This window comes from Danio rerio, chromosome 1 (assembly GCF_052040795.2).
Source record: "Danio rerio strain M-AB ecotype USA chromosome 1, GRCz13ab, whole genome shotgun sequence".
Classification (NCBI taxonomy): domain Eukaryota; kingdom Metazoa; phylum Chordata; class Actinopteri; order Cypriniformes; family Danionidae; genus Danio; species Danio rerio.
Window position 1 is genome coordinate 32634733 of NC_141021.1, and position 17944 is coordinate 32652676.

Consider the following 17944-nt stretch of genomic DNA (forward strand, 5'->3'; position numbering starts at 1 on the left):
AAGGGTTGGGGAAGGTGTAGACGTTAATAACTGTGATGGTTGGGCTTAGGGTTGTGGTAGATGTAGGTGTTAATAAGCATGGCGGTTGGATTTAGTTTTGGAGTAGGTGTAGACGTTAATAACATTGATGGTGGGGTTTAGGATTGGGGAAGGTGTAGATAATAATAACTCTGATGGTTTGGTTAAGGCTTGGAGAAGGTGTAGACGTTTATAACTGTGATGGTTGGGTTAAGGGTTGGGAAAGGTGTAGATGTTAATAACTGTGATAGTTGGGTTTAGGGTTAGGAAAGGTGTAGACATTAATAAATGTGATGTTTGGGTTTATAGTTGGGAAAGGTGTAGACGTTAATAACTGTGATAGTTGGTTTTACGGTTGGGGAAGTTGTAGACGTTAATAACTGTGATGGTTGGGTTTTACGGTTGGGGAAGGTGTAGACAATAATAACTGTGATAGTTGGGTTAAGGTTTGGGAAAGGTGTAGACTAATAACTGTGACGGTTGGCTTTAGTGTTGTGGTAGGTGTAGACGTTGATAACATTGATGGTTGGGTTTAGGGTTGGGGAAGGTGTAGACAATAATAACTGTGATTGTTGGGTTAAGGGTTGTGGAAGTTGTAGACGTTAATAACTGTGATGGTTGGGTTTAAGGTTTGGAGTAGGTGTAGACGTTATTAACATTGATGGTTGGGTTAAGGTGTGGAGTAGGTGTAGACGTTAATAACTGTGATGGTTGGGTTTAGGGTTGGGGAAGGTGTAGATGTTAATAACTGAGATGGTTGTGTTAAGGGTTAGGGAAGGTGTAGACCAGGGCTATTCAATTAGTTTGTCATGGGGGCCAGTTCATGAAAAGCATCACAAACAAAAGGCCGGAGAGATATGACTTGCTAGATGAGTGATAACACAACTGCATATAAGAGCCCATATGCTGTATTTTTCTTTAAGACACCCATATTGTATGCAGTGGCGTAGCGGACGGGCCCGCAGGGCACGCACCGCGGGGGGGCCCCGCGTGATTAGGGGGCCCCACGTCGTCGCGATTTTTAATAATTGAAAATCCAGGAATCGCAATAATCAAACTCTTGGGAACAACGTGGTCGGAACCAAAGTTCACAGAACTGTGTTCTCTGAACTCCGCTCAAGCGGTGGACTACTTCATTCTGATTGCTTGCCGCCGAACCGCGTCATGGCCAATGAAGACGCGCCGCTGTTTCTCGCGGCCGGTTCTCGTTAAAAAATGAATGACTTCTGGCTACTTTGACGCTCTCGCCACTTTCGGTTTGTGATCACTCCTCAGTTTGTGAAGGATTCCCCGCGTTGTCACGCCACTCCGCCTCCTTTCCCCGCTCCTCAATTTGTGACATAGATATATACACTAGATATCGCATAGGGACCCTGAGCATGCGTCTATAGCGCCGCCACATTGGTACAGTGCTCCCAGGACAAATGTCATTCAACCGCACTAGTCAAGACAGTGTTATTACGTGAAGATGCTGGACTTAAGCGCTGTCTACGGGTGTAGTAACGAGCAAACAAAGAAAACAAAGCACAAAGGCAGAACATTTCATAGGATTAAGTTTTTTACGTATTTGTATGTTTTGAAATTTGTGCTAAACAGGTCACATTATTGATAATAATATCTATAGTCACTTACTGCATTCACCATAAGGCAAAGTAGCACCAACTCGCACTAAACACTCGGTTTATGCTAGGTTTGTTGAATAAATCAGCAAACAATGCAAAAGAAATATGACAAAGAGATGCTGCGCTGCCAGAAACTTGCATTATTGTCGGCTAGTGAAGTCGTTCATAACGGAGATTCATTCACAAGCGAATCGCTCCCTCCGTCAGTATGAGAAGTGAAAGCAGGAGAGGAGCTGTATTTCAGCACATGATTAGATCAAATTTAACAGGGAGAGTGAATAGTACATTTTCATACACACAAACACAAGCTTTTTGTCAGGAATGCCCGTGCGATAAGTGATCCATTAATGTAGAAAAGTGATGTCAAATAAAAATTTTCATATTAAAAAAAATGCATACTAACATCCAGGAAAACTCCCGATCATAGATATGTGTATATCTATATCTATGTGTATATGTGTATATCCCCCCCCCAATCCCACCCACCCGCCTTTAACTGGGGGCCCCGTCGGTGATCCCTGCAGGGGGGCCTCCGCATTTTGCGCTACGCCACTGATTGTATGTTTCTAAATAAATTCAAAATATGAATATATTGTATTTTGAAATTACATTATGTTAGTGCGTTGTACAATAGACTTTTTGTTTTTGTTTTACAAACATTCAAATGTTTGCACAACAAAAGCAGTGCACTGCTGAAGTAGGCTTCTTCTACATTCAGACACAACCATATGTTATTTTTTTAACTGCTTAACAATTAGAGATGCAACAATTATAGGGTTATATTATAACAATTGTATTGTGGTTGTGTGATTATAGTCTGAAGAATAATGATAGTTTCACAGTTATAACGTCTAATGTAAATTTAAGCTTTATATTAGGTAAGATATTTAGATTAACTGTTGTTGCCATTTGCGTTTATGCATATCCTTTCAATAATAATTCGTCTTACATATCTTTTGTGTACATTGCACTAAAAGGCAACTCTCACTGTGAGATGTTTATTGCATATTGTCATATATTCTTACATTAGAAATAACAAACTTGCAAGGAGAAAAGACGCGATATGGAACGGCCGCTGCTATAGTTAATCCGGTCTGCATGTGTATTAGCCTCGGTGTACTTGGAACTTTAAACTAGCACACAGATGGCAACTTGGCATAACTTTTTTTGTTTAATTGCAGCAGTTTCGTTTTGTTCCCTGCAACAGAAATGCGGCTTAGAGAAGACTTTATGATTAATTAATTGTGACCAATTAAAGCGCAGAAGTGAAATGGCTAATTGTTGCATTCCTATGCTTTCGGCTGCACGCACCAGTTGCTTATGGTGATGCTCTGCACTCTGCAGCTCATGCTGTATTGAACAGATGCACGTCACTTCATAACTACAGCGGCCGTTTTTCGACTTAATAAATTTATTTTTGATGTCAATCACACTGTTTGGAGGGCCGTAACAAATTGCCTCGGGGGCCGGGTTTGGCCTGCGGGCCGCCAATTGAATAGCCCTGGTGTAGACATTAACAGTTGTGATGGTTGGGTTAAGGTTAAGGAAAAGTGTAGATGTTAATAACTGTGATGGTTGGGTTTAGGGTTGTGGAAGGTGTAGACGTAAATAACTGTGATGGTTGGGTTTAGGGTTTGGGGTAGGTGTAGACGTTAATAACATTCATGACTGGGTTTGGGTATGGAGTAGGTGTAGATGTTAATAACTGTGATGGTTGGGTTTAGGGTTGGGGAAGGTGTAGACAATAATAACTGTGATAGTTGGGTTAAGGTTTGGGAAAGGTGTAGACATTAATAACTGTGACGGTTGGCTTTAGTGTTGTGGAAGGTGTAGACGTTGATAACATTGATGGTTGGGTTTAAGTGTTAAGTAGGTGTAGACGTTAATAACTGATGTACAGTGCCATCTTGCCGTCAACATAGTTTTGACATGTCTCCATAACTTCAAGTTAAGCCTCTAACATACTGCAAGTTATGCCTAAAGGCCTCTTCATGTTACGCCCCTGTGTTGCAGTCTGCAGAGAGACCTTACTCCAGTGGGTAGAAGGTCGGGAAGGTTGCTGGTTTAAGTCCCGGCTCTGTCAGTTGGCATTTCGGTGTTGAATTTGCATGGTCTCCCCGTGTTGGCGTGGGTTTCCTCTACATGCTCTGTAGGTGAATTGGATATAAGCTAAATTGCTAAATTGTCCATAGTGTATGTGTCTACGTCCTGGTTTTCAGGTTGGGGGTTGAGCATTGGGCGATGTTATGAAACATGAACATTGTGCGCTAAATGTCTACTTCGATATTAACGTCCCTGAAGTAAGTAACTACAGAATTTAAAAGCTGAAACATTTGGAAGTTTAGTCTAATAACCAATTTAAATGATCTGTACTTAAACATTTAAGTTATCTATAAATAAACATTTAAGAGACCACGTTTGGTCAACTCTATTAATTGAGCTGTTGATTTCCCATTACTCAAAAAAACTGAGGAATCACTTTCCTCAAATCATTTGAGTAGTCTCTTGCATTATGTTAAGAACATTGAAAAGGATGGTGCACCCAAAAGTGTAGATTTACTACACCCTTAATTGGTTCCAAACCTGCTTGAGTTTTTTTATTCATTTGAACAGACAAGAAGAATTTTTGAAGAATGTTAAAAACTGGTACCCACTGACATCCATAGTGGGAAAAAGAAGTACGTTGGTGATTGATGTTTGCTGGTTTCTACCATTGCAACCCCAAACATATTTAGAACAAGTGAAGGATGAGTAAATAATTACAGAGTCTAGCACGAATAACTTTGTTGAAACATTGCTAACTCATTTTAATGTTTAGTAAGTTTAAGTCTAAATTTAAGTAACCTAAAAAACATATTTTGTCATGACTTGTTGATCAAATAAAAACTTCATCAACTTCATCAATCAATCACAGTTTTTTACAGTGTATTATATAGCTTCTTTTGTTAGGTAGAAGTGGCCTTTAGAAGAGATCAGATTAGACTCCTGAAGTTAATTAATCCCACTTTATCCTGTTTCATACACTGCACTGCCTTAATCCTGTCTAATGACTCCACTAAGACCTGTTTCATGTCTTTTGAGATTATTTGGCAGTTTTGAGGTTTGTTTTCTATTCAGATAGTTTGTGATTAGAGGGAAGTGGCGCCACTGAAGTATAAAGAAGAATAGGAAAACGTCGCAGGGTCAGTATGTACAGTTAATCTCCTTTCTGTCTCGGGGTTAATTATGAAATGAGTCCCCGTAAGGCTGACTCTGATTGACGCTGGAGGGCGGTTGGAAGCGTGGATGATAGGATTTAGACCCCATTGAAGTCACTGAGGATCCTTGACACCCTCAAGAGAAGCAGATATCAACTACTTCATTTAAAGCTTCTTAGGAGCTGTAGAACACACATGCTTCACTTTTACCATCCCAGCTTAAGTGCAGTTTATCTACTCTCTATTGATTATTTTCAACACCAGCTTTAATTGATTGTTCAAATTAATCTCTATTTTATTCTATTTCAATTTATTAGAAGATATTTCAGATATCTTTCAGTATTTCATGTATTTAACCCTTGTGCACTCTTCAAATTTAATATCCTTTTGTAATGTTTAATATGAAAACATCCACGGTATTAGACTGCTGTAAAAATGCATCAGATAAATACTTTTTTTCCAATTTTTTTTTTTGCATAAATCTGTTAATCAACCTCAGATCTTAACAAAACTAATAAATGTTTTTTTAAAAATCACATAATTTTAAATCATGTAAATTCACAAATTATATCACTGATTTTGTGAAAAAAATTTCAATATTAAAAGTGATTTTTTTAACCTTTTATCACAGTCTTGTAGATGTGAATTAATAGTAACAACATTGGCTTTGCATTGTTATTTTTATTTTCTCTCCCTAATTTACTGTTGGAGGCTGTTTTTACCCAATTTATTTCCATTATAACCACATTTCACAGTGCATAAATACACAGTCTGTTTTCATTTATTCCATGTAGTTCTGAGAGCTGAGTAGCATAATTTGATTTTCTCTGACACATCAAGGTAAGTGTGTAAAGGACACACTCACACACACACACACACACGAACACACTTTAATTTTAATTCGTTATACTCCATATAAAATCCATAAACTATAGCTTTTTTTGCACATGTAAAGGGTTAATGGTGCCAACTGATAATCAACAGTAAAATGACAAATTTTATCTCTTCCCAACAGGGAAAACCACCAACAATTAAAATACCTGATAAAAAAATGGTTATAAAAGAAGTCAAAGGGGCAAAAACAGCTACCAACAGAAAATAAGAGTGAGAAAAAAATTAATATTTATCAAAAACAATGTATCAAAGGCAATGTTGTTTCATGTGTCCAAGAAAAAAAATTGATACTTTTAAAAAAAAAATACTTTTTATATTGAGAATATGTCATTTTGTGTGTTTTTCACCAAATCAGTGACATCATTTGTGAACTTGGCAATTAAAGAGTTGAAATCCTGAAATTGTTTTTCTAAACAATTTAGTATTTTTGATCATAAAAATTGAAAAACATATTAATCTGATGCATTTTTACAGCAGTTTAATTCAGTGGATGTTTTAATCCCTAACATAACAAAAAGTAAATAAAATAGTAAATTTGACCAGAGTCTATCTCTGAGTTCTTTACAATTTCTGAAGCCTTTTTTCAAAATATGTGTCAAACTCGGATTGGTCACCAAAAATCATTCTACTAGCTGAAAGACAGAAAATATGATGGCCATAATAAGATTCAAAATCACCCCAGAGTGGATGAAAACATCCCTAACAGCACATAAGGGTTACATATTTCAGAAATAATTGTTTGGCCATGCTAATTTTTAATATTTTTGCATTTACTTTTGATGTCATCTAGGACTCATTAAAACTCCATCTTTAAATACGAATAAAGTAATGACAGTGTTAATTGTATTTTTAGGCCTTTGATAAGGAATGCCTGTTTCCATATTCTACATTAATTAACAACTAAATCACTTTATATTTTTAGTGTCTCCCTATTGTCCAACTCAATGCTCAAACCTGCTTTCTACTGCATCTATGACTGCTTCTTTCTTTCTTTCTTTCTTTCACACTTTTATAATATTACTTTCAGTCCTGTTCCGACCTAGGCCAGATTTTTTTTTTTTTTTTTTACATCTAAAACAAGTAGTAGATTAGCCAATGAAATTTATAAGCCAATACTTTATTTGACTGATTCACTATCTAACCAGACTAAATCTGGACCATTTCTTATGAAATTGGGAGGCCAGCTGATACAAGCTAATATCCAGAACTGCAAGACCTCCTTTATTTTCAGGAAGTTGCATCTTAGTTTTAGTCATGGTTTCTTTCTGCTCCAAATAAAAGAGCTGAACCAGCTGTTCTTTCTTTCTTTCTTTCTTTCTTTCTTTCTTTCTTTCTTTCTTTCTTTCTTTCTTTCTTTCTTTCTTTCTTTCTTTCTTTCTTTCTTTCTTTCTTTCTTTTGTTCTTTCTTTCTTTTTTTCTATAAATTAAAAGTAAAGTATCCTGTGTTTTATACAGCATTTAATAGAGAATTAATTAAATATTTTCTTGTTTAACACAATGATATATTTTAGGGTACTTGTGTGACCCCATGGAAGTAAGGTTTAGAACCACTGTTTTGATTTTATGAGTGGTTATTAGCTTGTAAAATAATGATCAGCTTATTGATCTGTATACAGTTTGTTTCATTATTTATTGCCTCATTAATTCATTAAGTCTTTGGGGGATTCCCACATCCGCACATGCTTTTTTAGCTTTATGAATACATCCATAATGCAAAATATGAAACAATAAAAGCACATGGGCGTGATTTTTAACTAACAACGATGATCTTCTTTTATCTGTGGTATGTGTAGTGAAGAAACACGGACCCCTGCCACTTCAGTGCATATCAGTACAATCTTACAGAGTGACATCAAAACCCGATGGACCTCAGAGAGTTTCTGTGCTCAAACCCTCTGGCTTTACTTTTTTTCTTTCTCTCTCTCCCTCATATATCTCATTCATAAAAGCTATTTTTCACACATGCTTGAAACTAAAACATCTAATGAAACTACCTCGCCGACGATTTTTTCCTCCTGTCAGTTCTGAGACGAAACAGCAGTAAAGTTTGTAGTTTCAGAAGTGATTGTCATGTCATCCCCTAGCAGTGAAAATAACCGTATTGTACAGCTTCCACTGTGCAAACCCATAATAACCTGGAAAGAAATGGGTATTTATGACCTGAAACAATCTTCACAGCTAGAGACCCCATTAGTGTCCTCTTTGCCTGTGGCTCCGGCATTAGTCTGAGTTAACTTGCAGTTATGTGAAGATAATGCCGAACTAAAGTCTATGAAACACTATTGTATTGTGCTCCATCACCTGTTGTCCACAGATGCCCGGCGGGTGAGAGCCTCCTCCGATGTGGATGTCCTGAGGCCATGTGTCGTCCATCTTGGTAACCCTTGTCTCTATAGGCATTGTTCCCTGACCTTTAGCCTCTTCTGGGCTTCTTCGGCACCCGATCGTCAGTTCCACTGTCCCCCCCTTTTCTGACTAGAATTCGGTTGACGGGGGTCTATCATAGATATCTTGCTGTGAGTGTGCTGAGAGTGGCCTGACCTGGTCATTTAGCAACAGGTGATAGATTCAATAGCCTACAAGACTTATTGCTTTCACACACTAAATATCATTTCACTGTGAATTGATTGGTCACGTTTGAACATAGGAGACAGATCTACACTCCTAAAATGAATATGAGTCTACGTGACCAATGTGAGTTGGTAAAAAAGAAAATCACAGTGTCACCAGTATTAAATATTTTTTAAAATTCTGAAATGCCTAAGAATTCATTTTAGTTTAGTGCAATTATTAAATCACAAAAACTGCAGCAATATTATAAATGTAATGTGTTTTTCAGAGTGATGCAGTTTGTAAGATTAGTTTATGTAACTGTTGTCAACAAAAAAAGAAAAAGCATTTCCAAAGGATGTTTTGGTGTGGGGCGATGCAGTAGCGCAGTAGACTGTTGCCTCACAGCAAGAAGGTTGCTGGTTCAAGCCTCGGCTGTGTCAGTTGGCTTTTCTGTGTGGAGTTTGCATCTTCCCTGCGTTCACGTGGAATTCCTCCAGGTTCTCCGGTTTCCCCCACAGTCCAAAGACATGCGGTACAGGTGAATTGGGCAGGCTAAAATTTTCTGTGGTGTATCGGTGTGAATGAGTGTGCATGGATATTTGCCAGAGATGGGTTGCAGCTGGAAGGGCATCCGCTGCGTAGAACATGTGCTGGAAAAGTTGGCGGTTCCTTCTGCTGTGACGACCCCGGATAAATAAAGGGACTAAGCCAAAAAAGAAAATGAATGAATGAATGTTTTGCTGTGGGTTTTAAAAATAATAATTATAATAAAATAATTTTAATTTGAAGGCAAAACTGATTAGCCTTCCTGTTAAATGTTGCCCAATTGATGTAAGAATGTTTTCACAGTATTTCCTGTTATATTGTTTTTTCTGGATTTATAAGGTCAATATTAGTAGCTCCTTTAAAAAATATTTTATTAAGTTGTCTAAAGAATTGTTCTCTAATGACTTTCTTAATTAACCTAACTTGCCTAGTTACCCCAACGTTGTGGAGACGTTGGGAAATGAAAATCAAGTTGACATCAGAACCCAACGTCAGGCCGTCGTCAATGTCCCATGTCAAACCTAAAATCAAATCTGATAACGTCTAATAATGTTACTCCTTGATGTTGTGTGGACGTTACCACTATGACATCTATCAGACGTTTGATTTTAGTCACTTTTCAACACAACCTAAAATCTATTTCAACGTCATTTGACATCTTTATTGGACGTCAAAACGACATTAAAGTTTTTATCACCTGACATCATGACCTAAATCTAACCTAATATTAACATGTTATGATGTTGTGTGCCTGCAGGCACACAAAGGTGACTCAGTGGTTAGCACTGTCGCCTCACAGCAAGAAGGTCGCTGGTTCAAGTCCCTAATGTTCGCGTGGGTTTCCTCTGGGTGCCACAGTCCAAAGAAATGCACTATAGGTGAACTGAATAACCTAAATTGGCCGTAGTGTATGTGTGGGTGTGGGTGTTTCCCAGTACTGGGTTGCAGCTGGATGGGTATCTGCTGTGTAAAACATATGCTGGATAAGTTGGAGGTTCATCCCGCTGTAGCAACCCCTAAAGGGATTAAGCTGAAGGAGAATCAATGAATGAAGAGTTTCATGCCTGCTGAGGTTTTATTTGTTGGTATTTTTGCTCCAGTAACCAATGATCTCTTGTGATCACCTTCAATTTAAATAGCTGAACATATAGTATAAAAATAATTGTTCTAAAGGGTAATAAACTCTAACACAAAATAAGCAGGCATACTATCTTAGACAGATCTGGACAGTAAAAATTAACATTCCATTTTCAAGCAAAAAACATTTTATAGGCATCCGTACTGTATTATTGGAGAGCATTGTGAATTTCATGTTACATATATGCTGATTTAGATGTCATTTTCCAGAAGCCATTCCCAACATCAGCATCCTAATCTCTCTGTGATCTCCCCCATGGTGAAATGATCTCCTCAGCTCTCCAGAAACATTTAATCTGGCCGTTCAGCCTGTGTGCCTCTCTCTCCAGCAGAGAGCTTTAATTGAAGCTGCTCCCACACCTTTGCTGACTCTTATGAAGGGTTATATGGTCAGATTAGCGTGTGTGCCGCCACATAATTAACACAAAAAAGCTGGAGTGTTTCTCCATGGAAAAAACAACCAAACATTTAATGTAACAGCATTATTTACTGAACAGTTTTTCTTAGGGTCTACCCTGTTAAAGTTCTTAAAAAAGAAAAAAAAGAAAAAAAAGTACAGCAAAAAAGCAGCTACATGCAGCTTTAATCATATGTTTTTAAAACACAGTAGGTGAGCTGGGTTGATGTTCCTAATAATGCTTATGTTTTAGATCTGCAGTACTACACTGAAAGAAAGCTTACTTCCAGCATGCACTATAACATTCATTTGGTGGCAAGTTTTTTTTTTTTATTAATTTTAATTTTTATTTACCCAAATAATAAAGCCTGATGAAAAGAAATAGAAAATGCTACTCCAAACAAATCCCCAATCCATGCTATAATGGCCAATGACAGTTTGATCAAAACCAGAAAGGAATTTAACCTAGAACTATTAATTATTATTAAAAGTATTTGACAGAATTGGTATCAATACTGTGATGGCCCATCATATGGGTTTGCTCTGGGTGCTCCAGTTTCCCCCACAGTCCAAAGACATGAAGTACAGGTGAATTGGATAGGCTAAATTGTCTGTAGTGTATGAGTGTGATTGAGTGTGTATGGATGTTTCCCAGAGATGGGTTGCGGCTGGAAGGGCATCTGCTGCGTAAAACATGTGCTGGATAAGTTGGCGGTTCATTCTGCTGTGGCGACCTCAGAATAATAAAGGGACTAAGATGAAAAGAAAATGAATGAATGAAAAAATAATATAATGTAATGTAATGTAATGTAATATAATATGATATAATATAATATAATATAATATAATATAATATAATATAATATAATATAATATAATATAATATAATATTACATTACATTACATTACATTACATTACATTACATTACATTACATTATATTATATTATATTATATTATATTATATATATCTGCACTGATGGGAGGCGTGCGTTGGCACGAGGCCTCAGTGCCCCCACCAGTGCCGATATACAGCAATATTGCACTGCTACGAGTGTGATATTGCGTCTATAAAACAGTTTGACGGCATAATTGTGTATATAAAAACAAAATCAAACATGGAGAGTCTCAAAAACCTTTTTGTATGAGGAACTACTTTTTTCCAAATTCAAATCATAAGCTGACAGCTAAACAGTTGATCGTGCATCTTTTAAACTTTAGATCTGTAGTGTCTGCTTTTTGCTGGCTGTATGTGGGTGGAGTAATACACAAAGGGTAAAGAGGCTGTAGGAGTTCTGATATTGCAGAATATCGCACGGCTATCAGCCAATCAAATTTAAGAACAAGACAGAACTGTTGTATATAATATAATATAATATAATATAATATAATATAATATAATATAATATAATATAATATAATATAATATAATATAATATAATATGGGGCGAGGCAGTGGCGCAGTAGGTAGTGCTGTTGCCTCACAGCAAGAAGGTCGCTGGGTTGCTGGTTCGAACCTCGGCTCAGTTGGCGTTTCTGTGTGGAGTTTGCATGTTCTCCCTGCCTTCGCGTGGGTTTCCTCCGGGTGCTTCGGTTTCCCCCACAGTCCAAAGACATGCAGTACAGGTGAATTGGGTAGGCTAAATTGTCTGTAGTGTATGAGTGTGTGTGTGTGTGTGTGTGTGTGAATGTGTGTGTGGATGTTTCCCAGAGATGGGTTGCGGCTGGAAGGGCATCCGCTGCGTAAAAACTTGCTGGATAACTTGGTGGTTCATTCCGCTGTGGCAACCCCGGATTAATAAAGGGACTAAGCTGACAAGAAAATGAATGAATGTAATATAATATAATATAATATAATATAATATAATATAATATAATATAATATAATATAATATAATATAATATAATATAATATAATATAATATAATATAATATAATATAGGGAGAAAAACTGTATTGAAAAAAATACAACAAAAATAGCCACATAGTAAGTTAGATCATATAAGGTGTCAAATGGTACCATAGATTTGTATATAGTTATCAGGGATTGGCGACCTTGAGAGCTGACTAGCTACTACAGAATAAGCTAAGAAACTACGTTAACGACTGAAAAGCAACAAATCTGTATTATCAGATTTTACTTTGATTACATACAAAAGTTATTTCATTATTATAATTTAAAACCAAATGATATTTTGTCATTTACTTATATATTTAGTTGTTTTTTGACACTTTATAAATTTTCATGTTAAATTGTTTTGTATATTTAATGTAATTAGTGCTATACCGTACATCTGTTTTTTATTATTGTACCAATTTTACTAATATTACAAAAAATTGTTAAAATACATACCGTTTCTTTCAACTTCCTATTTTTCAAAGATTCTTTATGGTTTTCACATTAAACTTCTGAATTAAATAAGTGATAAAATAAGTAAGCAAGCAAATAAATTAATATACAGTTGAAGTCAGAATTATTAGCCCCCCCTGAATTAATACCCCCCCTTTTTCCCCCGCCAATTTTTTTTTAACAGAGAGAAAACTTTTCCAACACATTTCTGAATATAATAGTTTTTATAACTATAAAGAATATAGTTATAAACTTTCAGTTTTCTTTTTTTTTATATTTCCCAAACTATGTTTAACAGAGCGGTGAAATTTTCACAGTATGTCTGATAATATTTTTTTTCTTCAGGAGAAAGTCTCATTTGTTTTATTTCGGCTAGAATAAAAGCAGTTGTTAATTGTTTAAACACCATTTTAAGGTCAAATTTTTTAGCTATAGCCTTTAAGCTATACTTTTTTCGATAGTCTATAACAAACCACTGTTATACAATAACTTGCCTAATTACCCTATCCTGCCTAGTTAACCTAATTTACCTAGTTAAGCATTTAAATGTCACTTTAAGCTATATATGTCTTGAAAAAATATCTAGTCAAATATTAACTACTGTCAACATGGCAAAGATAAAATAAACCAGTTATTAGAAGTGAGTTATTAAACTATTATGTTTACAAATGTGTTGAAAAAATCTCTCTGTTAAACAGAAATTGGAGAAAAAATAAACATTGGGGCTAATTATTCTGACTTCAACTGTATTAATGCATAATAAATAAAGCTCATTTTAATGCACTTTATTATTATTATACTTTTCATGTGTAGTGTTATTTTTGATTCCATATAAAGCAAATAATAATATAACATAGGTAAGTAAAATATTTTGATGTCAGTTTGCAAACAATTTTAATTTGACAAAACCTAAGAAATCTCAAGGTCATAAAATCATTGTTACAACTATCAAAACTAAGATTAAAAAACAAACATTTTAATTCTACATTTGTTTTATAAATTGAGCAATTCTCGTTTATTTTAAGTAAGAATATGTTGTGATGCTTCCTGTCTAATTGGAAATGCGAAATAATTTATTTGCATTCATTTAGTTGGTTAGGACATTTTAGATAAGTGGGATTATTTTTTGCTCTTCTTTTACTGAGGGGTCAGGAAATACTTATTGAAAAAATGAACCATTGAGGCTTAACCTCTGATAACCTGCAGATGGCATTTTATCACAAGTGTGTAATAAAGATGCGAAAAATGCCGCCGTGCCAGTGTGCTCAGTCCTGAGAAGCGCAGGTGGGATGAGGCACTGGTGCCTGCTGTTACTGCTTTCAATAGGACCAAACACTCTTGCCTGATTCTCCCTGTGGTGGTTCTGTTCTTTCCTGTCTGTCAGTGCAGATATTATGCTAAGCCCTCCAAACTATCTTTTATATATATGGTTGCCATGGCAGCCTTATTCCTGGGGAGCAGCAACTTCAAATGATTGTTGAGGCTTTTGGGGTTTGAACCTCAAAAAATGTGTCTTTGAGGAAAAAAAGAGGGGGGAAAGAGATGAACTGTGATGATAAACTTTTTCATGGTATTTATGCAAATTTGCCAGATGTAAGTGTCAGTTGTTGGAGTCTTGTTTTTTGTGTGTGTGTGTGTGTGTGCATTGTTACCTACATGTCATGATATGTTTCAAGTTTAGTCCGCTGAATTGACATATTTCTGTAGTATCTTACTTGACAAGTCTGTTATCGCTTTTGTTTACTTTTTAAATTTACATTTTTCTGGCAAAGTAGGTGGCGCGATGGTGCAGTGGGTAGCGCTGTCACCTCACAGCAAGAAGGTCGCTGGTTCAAGCCTCGGCTGGGTCAGTAAGCATCTGTGTGTAGTTTGCATGTTCTCCTTGTGTTGGCCGGGTGCTCCGGCTTCCCCCACAGTACGAAGACATGCGCTCTAAATTAAGCTAAATTGTCTGTGTGAATGAGAGTGAATGGGTGTTTCCCAGTGATGGGTAGCAGCTGAAAGGGCATCCACTTCGTAAAACATGCTGAATAAGTTTGCGGTTCATTTCACTGTGGCAAGCCCTGATTAATAAATGGGCAAAGCCGAAAAGAAAATGAACGAATGAATGAATTTTTCTGGCAGTTTTTTTTTTTTTTATCATAAGCATGAATCTGATGCCAACAGCAAACCAGCTCTAGTGCCCAGACTTCAGTTAATAGGCCTAATGCTGGGTTCCACACAATTCCTTCATATTGTCCCAACACAAATCAGTTAACTAAAAATAATAGTTTTTACAAATGTAGGTGAATTAAACATCAAACTGTTAAGTTGTCCCTAAAAAACTTAAGAATTGTGTTGTTTCAACTCATTTTAGGTAAGTTGTTTGAACAAGCAGCAAAGTCCTGTTTTTGGTGTTTGTGTTGAAGAGAAATCTCTATCTGTGGCTTTAGTGACTGTAGTTGTTTTGTTCTCTGTCATGTCTGAATATATAAGGGGAGGGGAATTATGGGTAGCATCACTGGCCCCTCCATCCTCTCTCTCTTTCACTCTCTTTCTTCATCTTCTGGCGCTCACTTTGAAAGGATATTTCAATCCCAAGGAGTGAGCGGAAAAAGGGGGCTTTTGTGTTTTGAACGGCAGAATTTCAGAACTTTAGGAACCCCTACTGAATTTGCCCCCACACAGTTTTTGAGAGAGAGAGAGAGAGAGAGAGAGAGAGAGAGAGATCTGGTTGACAGTGCAGAAACATTAAACAGCATATGGGTGATTCAGCTCATTAGTGCATCTGCGTGTTGGACGACCCCTCGATGATGAGCTCATTTGCACGCACACACAAACACACACACATTGTGTTTAGTAATTGTGCACTCAGAGCTTTGAAAATCTGTGTGTGTACATGTTTGTGTGTGTTCACACATTTTACAAATTGCTTAATGGTGCATTTTACACCTTTTATTCAATATCAGGAAGTCGTACACGCACATACAATGTCATTGTCAGAGATACTATTTAACATATCCGGGGATCGTTACCCAAAATATTTTTTACGCATACATTGCTGTGATACGGAAAATAAATTGAGCGAAATTAGGCGAGTTTTTAATTTTTAAAATTGTTAATACACATTCAAGGATGGATGTAGATGAACATCCTTCACAAAAAAATAAACGAAAAACTCAAAATTATATGCTCTTTTAACAAAAAAAAAAAAAAATAAAAAACATTATTTCTTTTATTAAGAAAAACTAAATTTTCGACTCTAAATTAACATCTTTGTTGATATAGAAAATTGTTATTTTAGATAATATACATTTACGCTAAATTAATAGATAAAAAACGTTTAACTGACTCATGCACGTCAATAACGTTTTACATTCCAATAACAATGATTTAAAAATATGTAGGCTATATTTGACTAAATATACAAATATGGTACTTTATATATAGGCTAATCCACGTCTCTAAAATATTTTGGTTGCATAAATGAATTAGCATTTCGCTAATGTCTTATATCGTTTGCGTAATCAACAAGTTGCCATTAATAAGATTTAACCCCTTAACTTCTAAATTAGCTTCATTTTAAATATTTTATTACTCATTTTAAAACAATAAAAATGTTTTAAAATAAAAATTGCAGACCGCAATGTTGCAGACTGTGAAATTGCTTTACCAAGCAATTAAAAGTAAATACAAAACTACCTTTTGAAAGGTTTTATATTTGTTCAGAATGGTTCACAGAGCAAATTGTGATGGCGTGCTCATGTTAATCGATTTAATGAATCTCTTTAGAATTCAACTGCAAGTCAGTTGATACAGGAAATGTTTGCTGATGTGTAAACCTTAGCAAAATATAAAAAAAAACATGAAAGAAAATTTAGTATGTGCTGCATTTGTCTTTATGTAGCCTATGTACAGCTCTATAGCCTAAATTAATCTGAAAGCAAAATTAACAATTTAGTTCGTTTTTTCTTCTTTTTATTTTGTGAGTCTCAGATGTTTCAATTGAGTTTTTCATATTCATGTTATTCAAGTTTTTTTTTGCCCTTCATGAAAGGTGAAAAGGGTCAGTTGTTCCATTTTAACCTTTTGACACTGTTGATTTTATACTCATGGCATAGCGGCGTCTCTTCGTCTGTGTATGTCGCCAATTCAAGTGTCGCCACGTAAATATGTGTCTAAAGGTTAGATATCTTCTGAAGAGGAACAACTCATCCACAATGGAGGGACTTCCCATCTCACCGCCGTTGTCAGGACAACTCGAGCGGTATTCGTCCCCATAATAAGTTTCAGTTCAAAGCCGGTGACTTACCTCTTTACAACACTCTCATGTCCTCCCTCTTCCTTGTCCTTTGACTGCTCATTCTGAGACTTAAGACTTGAGCCCTTGTCCAAATAAGCTATAGACAAAAGTGTTGGTTTTCGGAGATGCTGAAGAGGAGCAGGGTGTGTTTTCCTATTAACTCTAATCTAGATTCTGAAGGGGTGAAGATACGAATGCAAAGCAGGTCGATAAACTAGAATCAAGCATCATAAATCTCTTTGTGGAACCTGTTATAGCCTAGATAATTAATTTATGTTAGGTTGTTTGTAATTATTCTCAAATGCTTCATATTTACAAGCCAAATTCATACACGACCCAACTTTACAAACAAGGGTAGGCTGATAAAAAACTCAGTTCATTCATTCATTCATTCATTCATTCATTCATTCATTCATTCATTCATTCATTCCTTCGTTCGTTCGTTCGTTTGTTTAAAACAACAAAAAACAAACAAACAAAAATAAATAAATAAAAACATGCGTGCACTGTGATTATAATTAAACTGCAAATCTGCCGTGGCTGTGTTTGTAAAATTTTTAAGTTATTAATTTATAACTTATTATTTTAGGCAAATCGTTTGATGTATTTGTGCATTTTGGTGTCTTCCGAATAAAACAAGCTACGCAGAAAATCGAAGCTCAGCCATGGTGCAGGTCTCTCTATCGCAATCGCGCGCCCACCAAAAATCTGCATCATATATATTAAAACCCACACTCAGTGTTGTGCTGTAAGATAAGATACAAAATAAAAAATAGGTTTAAATACAGTGGCTCAAAAACAACACACGATACTTCACGCAGTTGTGAACGACAATAACATATGTTCAGTAGTCAGTTGATACAGATTTTTGATTTTTGTTAGTATCCTAAATAAGACAGAACTACAATTTTATTTTAGAACTTAGTAAACTCTAAGAACTTAGTTAACG

The 17944-nt window shown here is 36.0% G+C and overlaps 1 protein-coding gene across 1 annotated transcript in view; it reads left to right on the plus strand.

Annotated features, from left to right (window-relative positions):
* zic2b (zic family member 2 (odd-paired homolog, Drosophila) b) overlaps positions 1 to 17944 on the plus strand; it is a 31995-nt gene that overhangs the window by 10825 nt on the left and 3226 nt on the right. The gene's annotated exons all lie outside the window — the stretch shown is intronic.